Source organism: Aristolochia californica, unplaced genomic scaffold (genome assembly GCF_029961685.1).
Source record: "Aristolochia californica isolate CCGP_79_NKW_82.1479 unplaced genomic scaffold, dmAriCali1.0.hap1 SCAF_8, whole genome shotgun sequence".
Lineage (NCBI taxonomy): Eukaryota > Viridiplantae > Streptophyta > Magnoliopsida > Piperales > Aristolochiaceae > Aristolochia > Aristolochia californica.
This window is the reverse complement of record NW_027182279.1, coordinates 6106444-6124666: the sequence shown is the minus strand read 5'-3', so window position 1 is coordinate 6124666 and position 18223 is coordinate 6106444. Positions and strand designations below refer to the sequence as shown.

At 36.4% G+C, this 18223-nt stretch overlaps 1 long non-coding RNA gene across 1 annotated transcript; it reads right to left on the bottom strand.

The window, feature by feature from the left end:
* Positions 1-910: 910 nt before the first annotated feature.
* Positions 911-2745, bottom strand: LOC137938158 (uncharacterized). Its single transcript, XR_011109860.1, has 3 exons — positions 2531-2745; positions 1244-1279; positions 911-1151 (listed from the first exon to the last, which is right to left on the bottom strand). It is a non-coding gene; the product is annotated as an uncharacterized lncRNA (long non-coding RNA).
* Positions 2746-18223: the final 15478 nt, after the last annotated feature.

Genomic DNA, 18223 nt, shown 5'->3' with positions numbered 1-18223 from the left:
CGTGGTGACCCAGTTCTCATCAGATCCCAATAAAACTGGTACGAGCCCTGATTGGCCAAATTCTCCATAGACTTCAATAGTTTTTCTATCACAATCTGAAGTACACCCTGTTCCTTTATTTCTATAGTTTCCTTGTTTCTTTGGCAGCTCCACACCATTGTGCAATTAAACTCTTTAGAACATAATTAGGCATGAGAGCCGTCTGAGATAGTGTCCGCTGTCTTGGGACAGGTCATGTGACCAGCATCAAGCCATTTCTGGATGCAGGATTGCTCTTTCGTCTGTGATGCGACAGAACGAGAATGATAACAGTTCAGATTCATAAAATAGTGCATTTAGCCACATACAGAATCAAACAAATAAATCTGCACATCAATATCAATGGTGAGACGGCACTAGCACGCCTGGAGGGAATTTTCCTAGAGGGCAGGGAGTTTTCCAACTGCTGCAGAGCCAAACTGATTCACATGCCACCATTGATGGGGGTGTCTTGCAGCTAGCAACTCATATATGAACAGCAGCCTCGCATTCATGTGAGCGTACTTTGCCAGGTGCTTCATGCGCAGTTACCAACTACCCTGTTCATCAGCATCATACCCTGTGTGACAGAGAAAGTGACAGAAACAGCATCTGCAAGACATGTAGGGATGCTACTCTGTGAGAATGTTTTGGAGAAGGTCATATAGTTGGACCTTCAACTGGTAATTTCAGCAAATGGACATCATCCCAAATGTACGACATGAATTCTTCGATTTCTAACCTTTTTTTTTTTTTCTGAACATCACTTGAAAGAGATCTAATTAAACGGGGGGCAAAGTTCTTTCCATCTTCAAACTGCTACTTGAGTCGCCAAACTGAAAAAACAATCAAATAATGGAATAACAAAAATACCTGCTCTGTTGGTACTGGGTCTTGGGTATTGAAAATCATCTGGAATCACAGGAGGCTTAAGTTTAACCAAGCTATGCCCAGTTTCAGAGATATCTTTGTCCAGCTCTGAAAGTAAGAAATGTTTATGCTTCTTCAACAATGCCAACATGTCCTCTATGTAATCACCTGGATCTCCACCACTGGAAATAATCATTTCATGCAGGGCAAGTGATCCTCACTTGAGATCGTTAATAGTCCTGAGCTGTAACTTCTCTGACAACCTACTTAAGGTAGCTCAGTCAGTTTCTTTCTCAACCTTTGTTGCATGAGACAAATCCATGAAAAGCTGCAAATCAGGAGTATCCATCCTCACCTTTACTCTTTTTAATTGACTGTGCACCAGTTCAACCTAATAATGGTGGAATATTGATAAGTCAAACAGAAGTCACATGTATCCCGACTATAAATTACTAGCTTTCTTATTGAAAATAAATAACATTTGAACCAGAAGAACTATAATTTTATATTGATAGAAAAAGAGATTTATACTTGATAAGGCCAGAAGAACTATAGATCACTTAATATTGAAGACTTCATAAGAATAAAATTCCGCATATTCCTGTTCTTGAACTTCCTCAGGTGTCAAGCAATAATAAGAGATGAGAATATTTTATCTCGAGTAGTGGATAAGCATCACAGTGAAAAAAATATGAACTATGATAAAGGGCTGGAAATGAGAACTTTATTAATTCATTAATAATTTCAAGAAGATATTCTGAACAAAGGGAAAATCTTACAGCCACATCCTGCACAAACATAGCAAGTGGTGGTGAACAATATGGCATGCATCCTTCAAGGAAAATTTACAATCTTGTGGCTGAGTAAATCGTCAGTCATAAAAAATGCTATGAATGTTTCATTTTGTCATTTCATACTAAAAGGGTAGGCTTCAAGCAGATAAAATAGCTCACAGAATCATATAGTCTCCCTGACAATAAATGGAACAGAGAAAATCAAACGTCGAAGATATTGATTTTCATACAATTCATCCTTTTATTCAGAAATCTTCTAAAAAAACAGTGATATCTGCCAAATCTTATGCAGGAGAATCAATACTGAAGAGAAACAAGTAAATAATATGTCACAGGGGCTTTAAAAGTTCAAATGGATGCAGAAACTCCCAAGGCAAGCTAAGACTCAATGTAGACTGACAATGACGACTATCATTGCTGAAATTTACACAACAAAGTAGTCATGTGGGCAAGAAGTTTGATTTTTAATATTTTCTGACAACAGATTTGAGTCGACTTCGTCTGTAAACCGACAGTGAAGACAACCAATGCTGAAATTTACACAAGGTACCTCTTAAAAAGTAGAAATATTTAATCGAATTCGTTGTACTTGATCTAAAAAACACATTCAAAGTAATCAGGTAATGCAATCTTCGAGCTGAAACATGTAATCTTTAACATCAATCCATAACAAAGTTGAAATAACGCCGAGAACATATCGAATGCAATAAAACTATGTAAAATGTCATTTACTTGCCGGCTAGAACCCACTTAATTCTATTGAAGAAGACAAGTACCTCTTAATTCTAAACACAGAGAATAATCTTATTTGAATAAAATAAAAGAACAAACGAAGCAAACGAATTTACCTGATAAACTTTGCTTCCTTCATTAACATCGCGAAGCAGCAATTGAACCGACTCCAACGCGGCCTTAAAAAAAAAAACATGCCCTGCAATCTCTGCTTCTCTCATCAACGGATCGCCATCCCTCAGCTCTTCAAAAAGAGGGCTTAACAGCTTCACTCGTCTGACCTAATTACCATACTGCCGCTTAGACGAAGTCTGATACCGGCCAACTCGGACATCAGTTTAATGATTCCGATAATGAAATCCAAAATCGCCCGGGATTCCTCCAGCTGCAACATCTCTCTAATTCATAAAGAAATCGAAGACCTAAAGAACAAAGAAATTACATAAATCAATAAGAATCGATGTTTAATCTTTCCTTTCTTCTCATATTAATTTTGGATTTCAATTTCCTTCATGTAATCGATTGATATGGCCCTGATCTTCTTCATTTGATAGAGTGATTTGAGAAAATTTGTCTCTTTGATTCATTTGGGTAGATTGACCATGATTCCTAAGAGATCCTTGAGTAGTAGTCGAAGGTTGTAGTTGGACCCTCATATGAGAGATTTTAGGAATGATTTGCCTAAAACCATGCATGGGTCGTCCTCCCTTTTGTGGATGATCACCCTTGCATGGGTTACATGGATGAGTGTTCCCTCTTGCTTCTTGTTCGACCTTTGTATCTGATTGGTCTTCCTTTAGGGGGTTAGTCCACGATGAACTTGAAATGAAGGGAAGAATTCAATTTTATCTTAAATGAATTGATTCAACTTCAACTTATCTTTGGGTATTGGTGTAGACGAGTTCAAGTGCAGTAGAAAACAGATTTCAGTGTCAATGCCCCTAAATGAAAAACATGATATAAACAACCTTTTAAAATATATTTAAATAGAATATATATCTAAATAGATAATATATTAAACAAATACTGGAAATTTCTTTGCAGGAAAGTATGGCATTAGCCGTGAGGAAAAGAGGAATCCATCAAATCTTAACATTAGAGCTAAAACAATCATCATAAGTTAAAAATACACATTTTTGACATGTATTTGCATTAGCAGCCGCTCTTACCAGTTCCAAGTGATTCAACGACATGGTAAGCACACCGAGGTTGATGGTGGAGGTTTTATTTTATAGCTGCTATAAAACGATGATCAATGTTCAACGATCTTCACTTAATTTTCTGATTTATACTACGCTAAATCAACAATTATGAATTTTTATAGCCATTCGAGGGAAATCTTCGCTTGCATACGAATCTTTATTAATGAAGAAACAACTAAAACAGAGAAAAAGGAGACGAACAATCAAACTGAACATAAATAGAGTTTGTAAATTTGCGTAATTTTCTGATCAATGGTAGTGATTATCGTACAACTATCTTAAATTACATCTTAACTACACACAACAGATATCCCACACCCTCCGGCTCTACTGAACCAGTGGAGCAGGAGCAGATTCGGGTGCAGCTGCTGAAGCTGTCTCAGCTGCGGCCACCTCCTCGGCCGACCACGCGATCTCTTTTACAGCGGTGAACCCAGTGGTGAACTTGAAATAACGGGACCGCCCACTTTCTGTGGCCTGCCGCGAGGTCTTTTCTCCTTCCCGTCGACTCTATCCACCTCTCTCGGTCTCCCACGGGGCCTCGGGGACGTTCTAACTGGCAACGAGATGCTCTGTCACATCGCGGCAGTGGTCCCGTTGGCCTTTCGAGCTATCGGCACCGCCGCTAATGTGGCGATCGTCATCGGGACGACGAACGAGTCATTCCTCGGCCGGCTTTTAGGCCTCCGAGGCAAAGCGGAGAGCCCCTCTGTCTTGGGCTAAGGCGTCCGGCCACGGCCACGCTTGGGGACGGAGGGGTCGACGATGGGCTTAGGCTTGGGTGGCTGGCCGCGGCGCCGGTCGAGAGAGCAGAAGGGAAATGAGGGATTTTTTTCCTCGCGGGGGAGGGCGAAATGCCGGACGTGGTATTCATTAAGACGACTCGCAAAATTGGTATGAATCTTATTTCCCCCGTTGTTTTTCCGGATTGAATTACCTGCCGTGATTCAACTGGAATTAGCAAGGCGAACGTTGTCTTTTCAAATTCCAAGGGTGTACATTTTCCTTTTTTTTGTATTCTCGTTCAAGGAGAGATTTGTATTCGTATACGTGGCTTAAAAAAGAGTTGAAATTTCTTTTATTGGAAAATTTCAGTTAATAGAGAAATTAGTGGAATTTTCGTGAGGAAAAGTTTTTGGATGGTGACTACCAATAAGAAAACATCGATAACTAAAACTTCTCGTCGTCAATTGCGGTGTATGCTTGTTAATCTTTATAATTATTTTTAATTTTTCATATAAACACTTAGTATTAGTTGTAAAAATCTCAATTCATCCCTATCTTGAGAAGTTACCTAGGCCAACACCTATTTGTTGTCCAACATTGAATTTTCTACCAAAAATGACTAAATGCACCTAGAAGGCTAACACCCCTTCTCCTCTTTGGTTGAGGAGGGTTTGTGGGTCTGGGTGGCGTAGGCAACACGGGTGGTGGGGAAGGTAAAGAAGCTATTACAATGAATGACTTGGAGGAAGCTTCTTTGACAAGAGGCTAATGAGAGAGTGAAGGAGGATTTAAAACTTTGTCTTCCATGCATGAATCCATCTATAGTGTTAGCTTTTCCACTTGGGTTGCTGAAGTAGAAATCTTTACCTCCATAGATGAGATCTGGTCTCTTCAAGTTGAGATCGTTGCAAGTCGAGATAAAAATTGAGCAAAGTTTTTGTTTCTAGGGGGATGAATAACATTATCTTCTTTAACTTTCTCCAAGTTTCTAGTATTGACTACGGTTTCAAAAGGACCCAAGGAAATATTACTCTGATACCACTTGATAGAATCCTCTTGAAAAGGTTCTATCTTTTTCCAATTTGTGCAAGGAGAGGCTTAAGATTGAGGTTTTAGAGGGTAAGAAAAGAGTTAATGGTAGATTGAGAGAAGTGAAGCATTAAAAGAGATACAAAGGCTCAAGAGGGAAGAAGAACAAGAGGACTTATGAGGGAAGAGAAGAGAGAAAAGAAAAGAAAGTAAGTAATGGAGAGGAGATAGGGATTGAGTAAAAAGAGGGAAGGGAGATAAGAGAGCAAATCCTCACCTAGCCAAGCTTCATTCTATTTTTAATTTCTCATGTACATCAATTAGGAATCTCAAACTCCTACTAGGAGAGTAAATAAAATTCCTATAGGAAACATCAACTAAGAATCACACTACAAACAAGAATTTCTAATATAAGAATTCTATTCTTTGACCAACTTTGACTTTTCAACAAAAAGTCGATAAAGTACCCTAAGGAGGTTGCATCCCCACTTTCCTTGCTTGGCGCCCAATCTGGGTCTAGGTGGCTTCTTAAGAGAGGGGTGAATCGAGATATTAAACCGCAAAACTTTAAATTTTTTATTCTCAATACTCCCATATTGGTAATCACTGCACAAGAATCATTGCTACGGAAAATTCGACTAATATGTTCTATTCACCACAATTTAAAACTCCAAAGAGATTTTGGGTCTCTTTAAGCCATGTAATACACAATTACACTATGAAAAATATTTTTTATAGAGATTATACAGCTAGATTACAGCTCTAGCAAGCTTCCCTTGCTAGATTCCAGGTTCTAGAACAACCTTGATAAGAAAAATGAAGGATATAACAACTAAAAGAAGACTTACACCTTTTTGAATGGGAGAAATAGTCATCCCTTAGTGAAATCCAATTCTCCAATTCTTTGAGCACAAGAGAATAAATTATGGATCTTGATAAAGCTAGGATGATAAATGATTTTAAGAGAGGTTGAAAAAAATGCAAGAATACAACTTTTTCCTCTCTCAAAACTTGGTTTGCATGAAAATTTCATGCTTCTTTGAATGCTTGGGATTTCAAATAAAAGCTCAGTTAATGTTGTTAAAGATGTTTGGTAGCTTATTTATAAGATTCCCAGCCAAACTAGCCATTATCTATCAATTTCTTAAAGGTTGATAGATCTGTTGATTGATCATAGGAAAGGTATGATTGATCAATCATGTGTAATGACTATATCTTTTGTTTCCTAGGCTTGTTGATCAATCATTTTACCAATCAACATATTTTCAAACTTTTAGAAAACCTAATTGATTGATCAACCCTATTCGTTTTACAGATCATGCTTTAAACCGCTAGCAATACAAAAATCTGGATGATCAATCATGCAAAATGTAAATTGGCAAGCAATATAAAATATGATTGATCATACTTTATAACCTCTCTAGTAGGATTCTATATGATCAATCATGCCTGTATAGATGATCAATCATACTTTATATTGCTTGCCAATTTACATTTTGGATGATTGATCAATATCTCTATGATGATCGACCATGTGAGTTGCCACTTTTTGAAATTGCTTTTAAGTGTTTACAAAGCATTGACTACCTTCTTGATTTTTTTGATAAAAAATTTTAATTCAGCTAACAACTACAAATCTAGTATTTTAGATATTTTTCCTTCATGAGACATCAATTTTAAGGTCTAAAGCATTGAATCAATACAAGTTTTTTAAATACCTCAAGCCTCATGAAATATAAAAAACTCTTGAAGAAGCACTCTTAGAGGATGAAGAAAAATTGAAGAACAAAGTTTTCCACTAAGAAATGTCAAAACTCAGTCTATGTAAGAGAGCAGTCCACTCCTTCCAAAACTTGAGGTACAATGTAAATTTAGAGCGTTAAGACATTTTGAATTCAAACATGGTTTTTATACATGCATACATACATTCCACACATGTTAGAATCACTTAGGATCATTAATTCTTCCGTTCTAAATGTCTATACGATGAACTAGCACTAGAATAATCAATCAATATCTACTAATGATCAATCAACCAGAAGTAAAGCATGATCAATCAACCAAGGTCAATTGATCGATCATCCAAAACATGGCCAATTTGTGCTATCAAGCATGGTCGATCAACCCATTTGGACTAATTGATCAACATTGTCTAGGCAAATTCATATTGATTGATTGATCAGCCTTTGAGACTGATTGATGATACAAATTTTTTGCCTCTCAGGGACATAAAGCATAATCGATCATAGCAAAGTCATTGATTGATCATACTTGTATTACACTGCCATTGAAAATTCTGATTGATCGATCATACCGTGTACATTGATTAATCAACTTAAAAATCCAGACCCAAAGGGAAGTTATTGATTGATCATACCATCGATCAATAAGTCACATTCTGATAGAAAAATAATTGTTACACACTATTGATCGATTATCCACTTTACACTGATCGATCAATATAAACTCAACCTTTTGCAAACAGACAAAAAAGACTAGTCTGGCTTGGGGAACTTATAAATACCCCTTCAAAACTCCCATTATGAAGAAAATGAGCTTTTATTGGTATATCTACCAACATTTATTCTCAATTTTTTGAAATTCTTCCTAAAGTGCATTTTGGAGAGTGAGCCAAAACTCTAGAAAATTTCTCTCTTTTCTCATACCATCTCCATAGCATACATAATAGTCAAGCTCCAACATTCTACATTGTGCTACAAAGGCTAGAAGCTTGGATATCTGGAGAAAAGTTTCTTTCCGATTGATAAGGATGTAAGTTTTTACTTTTTTTTTGTATTTTGTATTTGAGATAAATTCATCTAGAAATTGATTAAATCTAGATAGAAAGGGCCTTGTTAGAGCTAGAATCTTGCCAATCTCTTGGGGGGATTGAATTGTAAATCATGTATTTGAACATACACGTGGTTTGAAAGAGAGCAAAAATTTCTTTTATATAATTCCAGCTAATAGATATAGATTAGTGAAATTTCCCAAGCACATGTTCTTGGACAGTGAATACCAATAGGAGAACATTTACAACAAAATATTTGGTATCAATTTTGTGGTGTGTGAATTTCTACGCTTTTACTTTGCATGTTTACATGATTTATTATTCTACACCTTAAAGTTTTTTAAACTTGTAAAGCAAAATTCACCCCCTTCTTGAGAAGCTACATGGGTCAATAATTGGTATTAGAGCAAGCCAAAACTTGATTTGAGTTAAAATCCACTTGATTTTGAAATTTGATTAAGATGGCATCTCAAGATAAATTGCTCATTCTTGAAGAATAATCCGCCAATTGTCCCTCACTATTCAATGGTGTAATTATAGGTATTAGAAGGCAATAATGGGATTTTTCCTCCAATCCATGGTTTGGGACATTTGGCATGTGACTAAGAATGACCCCTTTGAGGCTAAAATATTAGAAAATGGCATTCTGGTCACTAAGGATTTCATTGAGCAGACTTAGGAAAACAAGGAACAACTCAAAACAAACTCCAAGGCTATCAACTTGTTGGTGTGTGCCTTAGGACCAAATGAGTTTAATTGGGTCTCCACTTGTATGACCTCAAAAGGAATATGAGACAAATTAGAGGTCACACATGAAGGGACCACTAGAGTCAAAGACTCTAGGATTTTTTTGTTGATTGCCCAATACGATGAATTCAAAATGAAACCGAATGAATCAATAGCTGAGATGAACTCTAGGGTCACTCATATTATAAACGAATTGACCATCTTAGGAGAGGAGATTTCCTTCTATAGACAAAATGATAAGCTTCTCATGACACTTCGAAAGTCATGGGACATGAGGAAGACCACCATTTGTGAGAATGCTAACTTTAGGATAGTGACCTCGGAAGAGCTTTTGAGAATTCTCCTTACTTATGAGATGGTACCTCAAGAAGTAGAGGAAGACCAACCTAAAAGAAAAACCCTTGCTCTTAAGGCCAAAGCTAGTGCGAAGAATGACTCTAGTGAAGAAAGCTCGATGAAGTGAGTTTCTTCAATAGACATCTACAAAGGATGTATACAAAGAAGAAAAAATTTAGAGAAGGCCAAATCGGAATGCAAAATGAAAAATCCTCAAAGAAAATTGATATTTGTTTTGAATGTCATAAACAAGGGCATAGAAAAAAATTGCTCAAACGTTGAAGGAAGAACCCATCCTCAAGGAAAGATGCAAAGAACAAGAAGAAGCAAGTCTTGATCTTGGCTTGGAATGCTATGGAAGATGAATCAAGCCATTGAAGAAGAAAATGATGTAGGACTCATGGCTATTGAAATTGTTGAAGAGTATACCACTTCAAAAGAGGTAAGTTAAAACTTGGACTATGAAAATGAACTAGAATTGCTTTTAGAGAAATCAATTCATAGTCTAAATAAGTATAAGAAAAAATACAATGCTCAAAGACATAAGATTTCAAAGATCAAAGAGGAGCTTATTGCCTTGAAGGAAGCAAATGAAAGACATATGGCCAATGCTTCAAGTCAAAGTGGTTTGATAGACAAGCTATAATGCAATAGACTTGATTTTGAAAAGAAGAACATTGAATTAGAACAACAAGTCAAAGCTATATCACAAAAACCCACATCTAGGAGGAAAGTTGGGAAGAACAAGAAAAGACAATTCAAGAAGTTCACTCCCATTCCTCACATTTGATGCCACTATTGCAATCAAGTGGGTCATTATGCCCACCTTTGCCAAATAAAAAATGCAAATGGCATCAAACAATGTTGGGTACCCAAAATAATAGAAATGGTTGAGGTAGCCCATAGAAACTATGGCAAACAAGTTTGGATGCCCATCTCACTTAGTGCTTATCCCAAAGGGACCCAACTTGAAATGGATCTCTAAGGGTTAAATCTCTTGTGATTTAGGTTTGTCACTAAGCCAAAGCACAAAAAAATGTTTAGATTTTGGATAGAGGTTGCTCAAGGAACATGATTGGTGAGAAGAAGAAGTTCATAGAATTCAAAATGAAAGACAGTGGTCATGTAATATTTGGAGACGATAGCAAAGGTATTATCAAAGGAGTTGGTAAACTTGGTACCTCAACCTCTTTCATATCCGATGTCTATTATATAGATGGGTTGATGCATCGTTTACTTATAATTAGTCAAATTTGTGAGAAAGGCAGCAAAATATCATTGAAAAGGACAAATGCTTAGTAAAGAACAAAAATGATGAACTAGTTCTAGATGGACATACAAACATAGACCTCTATTTTATGAACTGCTGAAGAGAAGATATGAAAGCCTCTTACATGACTCTGAAAATAAGCAATCTCACAGAGCTAGAATTAATATGATGGAGTCTTACAAGAGTCTCACAAAATGTCATCTCATAGGAGAGTTTTAGTTTAAAGATGTTTTATTTATGTTAGTCTTCTATTTATGTTGAGTTATTTAATTATGCTAGTACTTATCTTTAAGTGTTATAGTTTGGGGTGTAATTGGGACAAGGGTAGTTTAATTGTATTTGGACTCTACTACTTTCTTCTATTATAAATAAGGGTTCATATACTCTGATTACAAAAAGTCAATGACGTTTTTTTTTTACATAAATTCATCATGGTATCAGAGTTGGTCAACCCACAGAGATAATGTGATCCATTTTTTTTTATCTATTATCTCTAGTTGTTTAGGTTCGTATCCAGTTTTTTTATCTTTTAAGTCCATATACCTGTTGTTTGTTTTGCGTTTTCACCTCTACACTGAGCTTTTAATATTGCATATTATATATTGATGGAGTTTTATTCTGAGAATCAACTTCTTCTTCTGAATGGCACCATCCATCGAGATCCAAATCAACCCAAAGACTGAGATGGTCTGCAAGATTTCCATGGTTGCACTCTACATGGCATTCGTTGATGTTTAGCTATTATCCTATTGCCTGTTTCAGAATTCTGTTGCTGCGAAATTACTCTGCTCGCTACCATTACCAATGATACAGTTGTTGGTTTCTGTTGATTTTCAGGACTCCATGGAGTTAGTTCATACAGAAAAAGAGAAAGACACCCATTGGGAGAAAATAGGAGGAAGAAGAGCTTATGGACTTGATATCCTAAGCCTTTCCCTGAAGCTCAATTTATAGATTAATCAAACTATATTATTACAATAATAACCCTGGAAATTTAACCTAATTACATCAATGCCATCTCTATGAGACGACTCTTTATTTATCATCCTTCCATTATTGTATGGGCCTTTGGGCTTTCTCCTTGATCTATGGGCCTTGAGCTCATCTTCCACATCTCTTGGATGTGTGGGTCTTCCTTGGTCTTATAGGATTGGGCCCATCTTTCAACACACTGGGATATGTAGGCCTTCCTTGGTTGTGTGGGCTTGGGCTTATCTTTCAATATTTTTGTCTCCTTCGCTAGCATGAATATTTTTTACTGGAAGTCCATCGTTGCCTCTCTACTAATTAATAGCCTATTTTAGCTGTCGGCTATTTGATTTCTAAGAATTTACTATTGTTATCACAGAGAGATAATCTTGAGCCACTGGCTTCTCGGAACTCCTCGTATTTGAATATTTTTATTGCCTATCTATGTTGTCGATCTGGTTAGTTACAAATTAATCTCCTTTGCGTTATTGCCTCTGCTACTATTTATCCAGTTGTCGACACTACTGATTTTTTGGTGCTATTTCTTATTTTGAAAAAATTCTATGCTGGTTTTCGAGTTATCTGTCCGCGTTACGGACAACTTTGCTCTGTTGGAATCCAGCGTTGCACCAAATTTGTTTCCGCTTTGGGAGGATGATGGCTCTAATGAATTCGGAATTTCCTTCTCTGGCTTGCATCATTGTTAGAAGATATCTCCACCACTGATTTTTTGAAAACTCCTCCATTGCGCATCTCTGGTTTCCTGCTTGATTGTCGGTGCAGTTTCTTATTACGAGAAACTTTTTGGGCCATCTTCCTCCCCATTTTGCTGAGTTTTTTTCTTTTGTTTGCTATCCCGTGCTATTCAGGAGCCAGCGTCACGGGGAGGCAGTCAACCGCTCAGTTCGGTGCCGTCAAGAAGGTGACTTGCTGCCGCAAGGAAGAAGTAGCTATTGCCGATTTAATTTTTCCTAAGTTAGAAAAAATTAAACCAGTGGTGGTTCTGCCCGAGTCTCGAACTAGACCCACCCGAGATCACCCAGCGAACCTGCTGACCCAAGGTTGCTTCTGTTCTGTCGAGTCAACTTGGTCTGGGTCAACTCGGCCCGGAGCAATCTGTCTCAACCCACTTATTTTTTGCCTCAATTATATGTGTTGGGGCCTGAAGTTCTATACATATTTCTTTTGTAACTCAGTTATATTAGTCTATTATTTGACTCGGTTCGATTCTGTTCTCTATCTTCAGCTGAATTATTATCTTGGATTATTACTTGGTTCCAACATACTATTTTGTGCAACTTCCTTATTTACTGATGGATTCGCTACGGACTATTTCACGTGTCCTTATTACTCTTAAGGACTTTTATTATTTACCGGTTATCGATTGTTATACTACTGCAAATTGTTAGTACGTCAATGCCCACCTCTCTCAAGTTACTATTAATATAATGTATTTGCTAGCCCCCAATTATGAGGAGCACCAATGTTGATAGTGAGTAAATTAATTAGCGGTTCCTGCTTAGACACTGATGAGGTCAGATTGTGACCGCAATGGTTATTTGTGAAGAAACTATAAAATGAAGGCGGGGTTTGGGGCATCAGCCCCCATGGTATGCCCTTTGTCACGATTGGGAGACCCATGTATGAACGGAAAATTAAAATACCCAAGTGTGAATGGAAATTAATGGACGTAGCGAAAAACAGAGGCGCACTCTGTACTGACTGTCGCAACGGACAGAGGCCTCCATCGGCGCTGAAAGAGAAGGGAAGCTTCCTACCATCATTTCCATAGCTGTCTCCCAACTATCTTCCTCAATTACGTGCTGCAAAACACCTATAAATAGAGGTGTTCTTTAGCAACAAATCACATCCAGAATCATACATTTTCCTTGTTTGTTTTATTTTAGTTTCTTCTTATGTAAGTCCAGAAGCCATTGAAGCTCTTCTAAGAGCGTGTGGTGGGACGAAATCCGTTTGTATTTAAATAGAGATCAGTGTTGACTTTCTTCTTGATTGCTATTGAGACGTTCCTGGGTTCAGCTTACTCTATTTTACACAAATTTGGTACATGTTATTTGGGCATTGGCCCATTTCCGCTGCTACTATTGTGTCTCCTTCATTGAAACATTATTTCTGAAGAAGAACTCCTCAGTTGCTTGCCTTGGGTTTATTATTTGCTGACTATTATCGGCATTGGTTCGTTTGATGTGGAATTTGAATTTCTTAGAAAAATAAAGCACATGGTGACCTTAGAGTCTTATCTTCCTCTTTACCCATTACCCATTGGTTATTTGGAAGCCTTTCTCCTATCATCCTTTATTTGACTCTCACATACCCCTTTGGGCTAAACTCTTGTGTGTTGCTTCGGTTGGTTTACCTTTATATATATTAAAAAAACTTATATGTATCTGTGGGTCTTTTATCGCCGTCTTGTGAATGACAGGCATTACCCACTTATCACTGATTTCTACCTATGAGAGTCGGCACCCGGGTTGGGACATCGTGATGATGGAGCTTATTTCTACATCTTTGTTATTTTATTCAAGTTAGGATTACTACCATTAGCTCCTAGCTTGAGGGGGAGAAGTGCAAGAAGTACAAGAAAGAGGTATTTTTATTCCATATGTTGTGGTAATTTTAATGTGACAAAAATATTAAAGAAAGGGGGAGCAAAAAAGATGAAGTTTTTTCCATTTAAGAAGAAATTTTTGTAGCAAAGAAAATTGAAGACCAAGAATCTTTTTCATTGCAAACTGAAGTTATAAACTCCAGCTTGAGGGGGAGTGTTGAAGAGTAGAGATGGAAACCTCTTACATGATTTTCACAATAAGCAATTTCACAGAGCTAGAATTAATATGGTGGAGTCTTACAAGAGTCTCTCAAAAAGGTGGTCTCATAGGAGAGTCTGAGTTTAAAGGTGTTTTAGTTATTTTAGTCTTCTATTTATGTTGAGTTATTTAATTATGCTAGGATTTATCTTAAAGTGTTAGAGTTTGGGTGTAATTGGGACAAGGTTAGTTTAATTGTAATTGGACTCTACTACTTTCCTCTTTTATAAATAGGGGTTCATGTACTTTAATTAAAATAAGTCAATGAAGTTTTTCTCTTTTATATAAATTCAATATGAACAAAGTTGATTTACCCTCAACTAGTGCCATATGTTTGGGTGCAAATATTGTTGAATCATGGTTATGACATAAGAGGCTAGGACACATAGGAATAGATTCCTTGAAAAAATTACCAAAAAAAACCTAGTGAGAGGAGGACTACCAAATAAAAAAATTGTAAGAGGGAGACCTTATGATGCTTGCCAACTTGGAAAGCAACACAAACTGTTTTTCAAATCAATGAATGTAGTTTTAACCTCTCGACCTCTTCAACTAATACACATGGATTGAGTTGGACCTACTCAAACCTTAAGCCTAAATGGAAATTATCTCACCTTAGTGGTCATAGATGACTATTCTAGGTTCACATGGGTAGATTTCCTAGCTCGCAAGGTTGATACTTTTCTAGCCTTTGCAAAACTTTGTGAAAAAGTTAAAAAGGAATAAGGTTATAACAATGACAAGATTAGGAGTGACCAAGGAGGAGAATTTTAAATTTTAAATTTCGAGTAATATTGCACAAGCATGGTACAAACCATACATTTTCAGCTTCTCAAACTCAACAAAATGGTGTTGTTGAGAGAAGGAATAGAACTTAAATTGAGATAGCAAGAGCTATGCTACATGCATACAACATGTCACATAGATTTCGGGTTGAAGCCATAAATACTACTTGCTATATCATAAACCTAGTAAGCATAAGGCCCCTTCTCAAAAAAATTCCTTATGAGTTGTATATGGGCACTCTTTCCAATATGACCTATTTTTTTTAGAACCTATAGATGCAAAGTATTCATATTAAATGAACTAAAGGAAAAACCCCTTTGATTCATTCCCAGGATCACAACTTGAAGATCAAAATCTTGAAGGGAACCCAAATTATGAAAATAACCTAGAAGAATCACCTATAGAGCCAAAGAACTATAGGTTCATGGTTGATCAGCCCCTAGAAAAAATCATTGATGACCCTTAATAAAAAATTGCAACAAGAAGAGCAAATCATGAAATTTTGGCAAATAGTGTTGTTTCTCAAATAGAGCCCAAAAGCTCTCTTGAAGCTATTTTTTTATTTTTTTTTGGATCATGGCAAGGTAGGAAGAATTAAACCAATTTGAAAGGAACAAAGTTTGGACTCTAGTACCTAGACCCCAAAATCAACAAGTCACAAGAACTAAATGGATTTTTGGGAACAAAGCCAATGAGGAAAACCAAGTAGTGAGAAACAAAGCTAGGTTAGTTGCCAAAGGATATAACCAAGAAGTTGGTTTCAAAGAGACCTAGAGGCAATTAGAATCCTATTAGCCTATGCTTGTCATATGAAGATTGTTGAATTTATGGAAAAGATAAATACTTCATTGACTTCATTAACTTATTATAATTAGAGTACATGAACCTCTATTTATAATAGAGGAATGTAGTAGAGTCCAATTACAATAAAACTACCTTTGTCCCAATTACACCCAAACTCTAACACTTAAAGGTAAGTCCTAGTATAATTAAATAACTCAATATAGATAAAATACAAACATAACTCTCTTTGGACGTAACCATAAGATAAAGATGCCTTTGTGAGTCCTTCTTGATCTTCCAACTTATGTGATAAGGATGCCAGTTTGTGGTAATTATAGTGGGTCCTGCTTCTTATGTGCATGGGCCATCTTGTGGGCCTTCCTTGGTCATGTGACCCATCTTATAATACTCTTAGATATGTGGGCCTTCCTTGGTCGTGTGGGCTTGGGACTATCTTCCAACATAAAATTGTACCAAATGGATGTAAAGAGTGCATTCCTAAATGGGTAAATTTAAAAGGAAGTTTATGTTGAACAACTCGAAGGATTTGAAGACATGAGTAAGATTAATCATGTATACAAACTACATAAAGTACTATACGGGTAAAAGCAAGCTCCTAGAGTGTATGAAAGATTAAGAGAATTCTGAGAGAAAAACGGCTATAAGAGAGGTAGTGTAGGCAAGACTCTATTATTCCCTAAGTACCATGATCAAAATTTGATTATCATTTGAATTTATGTGGATGATATTGTATTTGCTTCTACAAACCCCTCTCAATATTTAGAATTTTCTTGTGTAATAAAGAATGAGTTTGAAATGAGTTTAATGGGTGAACTCACATTCTTCCTTGGACTTCAAGTAATGCAAATTGAAAATGGAACATTCATAAATCAATCCAAATACATTAAAGGATTTCTTAAGAGATTCAACATTGAAAATCTTAAGTCAATTAGCACACCGATGAGTTTGTCCTTGAAACTTGACTTGGACAACTTCGGTAGGACCATATATAAAAAACTCTATAGAAGCATCATAACATCCCTACTTTACCTTTCAGCCAATAGATCAGACATAATGTTATAGGTATGTCTATGTGCAGATTTCAATCCGACCATAGACAATCTCACTTAATCATTGTGGAAAGAATCTCCATTTATCTACTTGGAACACCAAAATTAAGTATTTGGTTCTCAAAATCATTAGTCATTGATCTAATAGGTTACTTTGATATAGATTTTGTTGGATGCAAAATTGACAAAAAGAGTATGAGTGGTAGTTGCCAATTACTTGGAAATTTGTTTGTCATTCGGTTTGCCAAGAAACAACATTCTGTTGGATTATCTTCCACCGAGGCTGAATACATAGCATGTTGAAGTTGTTGTTCTCAACTTCTTTGGATGGAACAACAACTAGATGATTATGGCTTAGAACAAAGACACATTCCAATCGATTGGGATAATATGAGTGCCATAAGCCTAAGTAAGAACCCAGTTCACCACTCTCGATCAAAACACATAGAAATAAGACATCAGATCATCAGATAGTAGGTTCAAACCAAAGTAATTAAAATTGGATTCGTTCCTACTAAAAATGAGCCGGTGGACATTTTCACAATTCCATTAGGATTTAATATGTTGTGAAGCTTTGAGGAGAACTAAACATGAGCAACTCGCCTTGATTCACATATGCTGATAAAAATGAGCTTAAAGGACACATCCCATACTAGTAGTGCCATAAGAATGAAGCTGAAATCAAAAGATTACATTTCAGTCACTCTGCAAAAGGACATTGATCAATCACAATATACTGATTGATCAATCAATTGAGATAGAATGATCGATCATTCACAAAAAAAAAATGAAAAGTTGAAAGATTTTAAATGATGTTTCACTTTATTTTTCATTCCAATTCCCTTCCAACTTCAAGCCGTGTGATTTCTCTGCATTCTAGAGTTTTTCTCTCCAATCCCATTTCGATTTTAGAGGTTTTCTACCTCTAAATCCAAAAAAGAAATCACGTTTCCTTCACTACTTTCAAAATCCAATTTTTTTCAAGATGTTGAGGACCAAATTCTTGGCTAGGAAACCTACTCTTCAAAGGAATCATAAATTTGTGAAGAAATGCCCAATTGGAGGGAGTATTTCGTGTACAAAGGGGTAAGTAATTCAAGAGCTTTGCTTATAAAAGTATCGTTGAGCATAGAAAATTTGATGTTGAGTTTTGAATAATAGAAATCAAAGAATTTGAAAGATTATTTAGGCCATACAAGGGTCTCTTAGTGAGTGAGGAAGACGTTCACTCAATTTTGGTAAAAGTCTTCTACATAAACCCTAAGGTGGAGC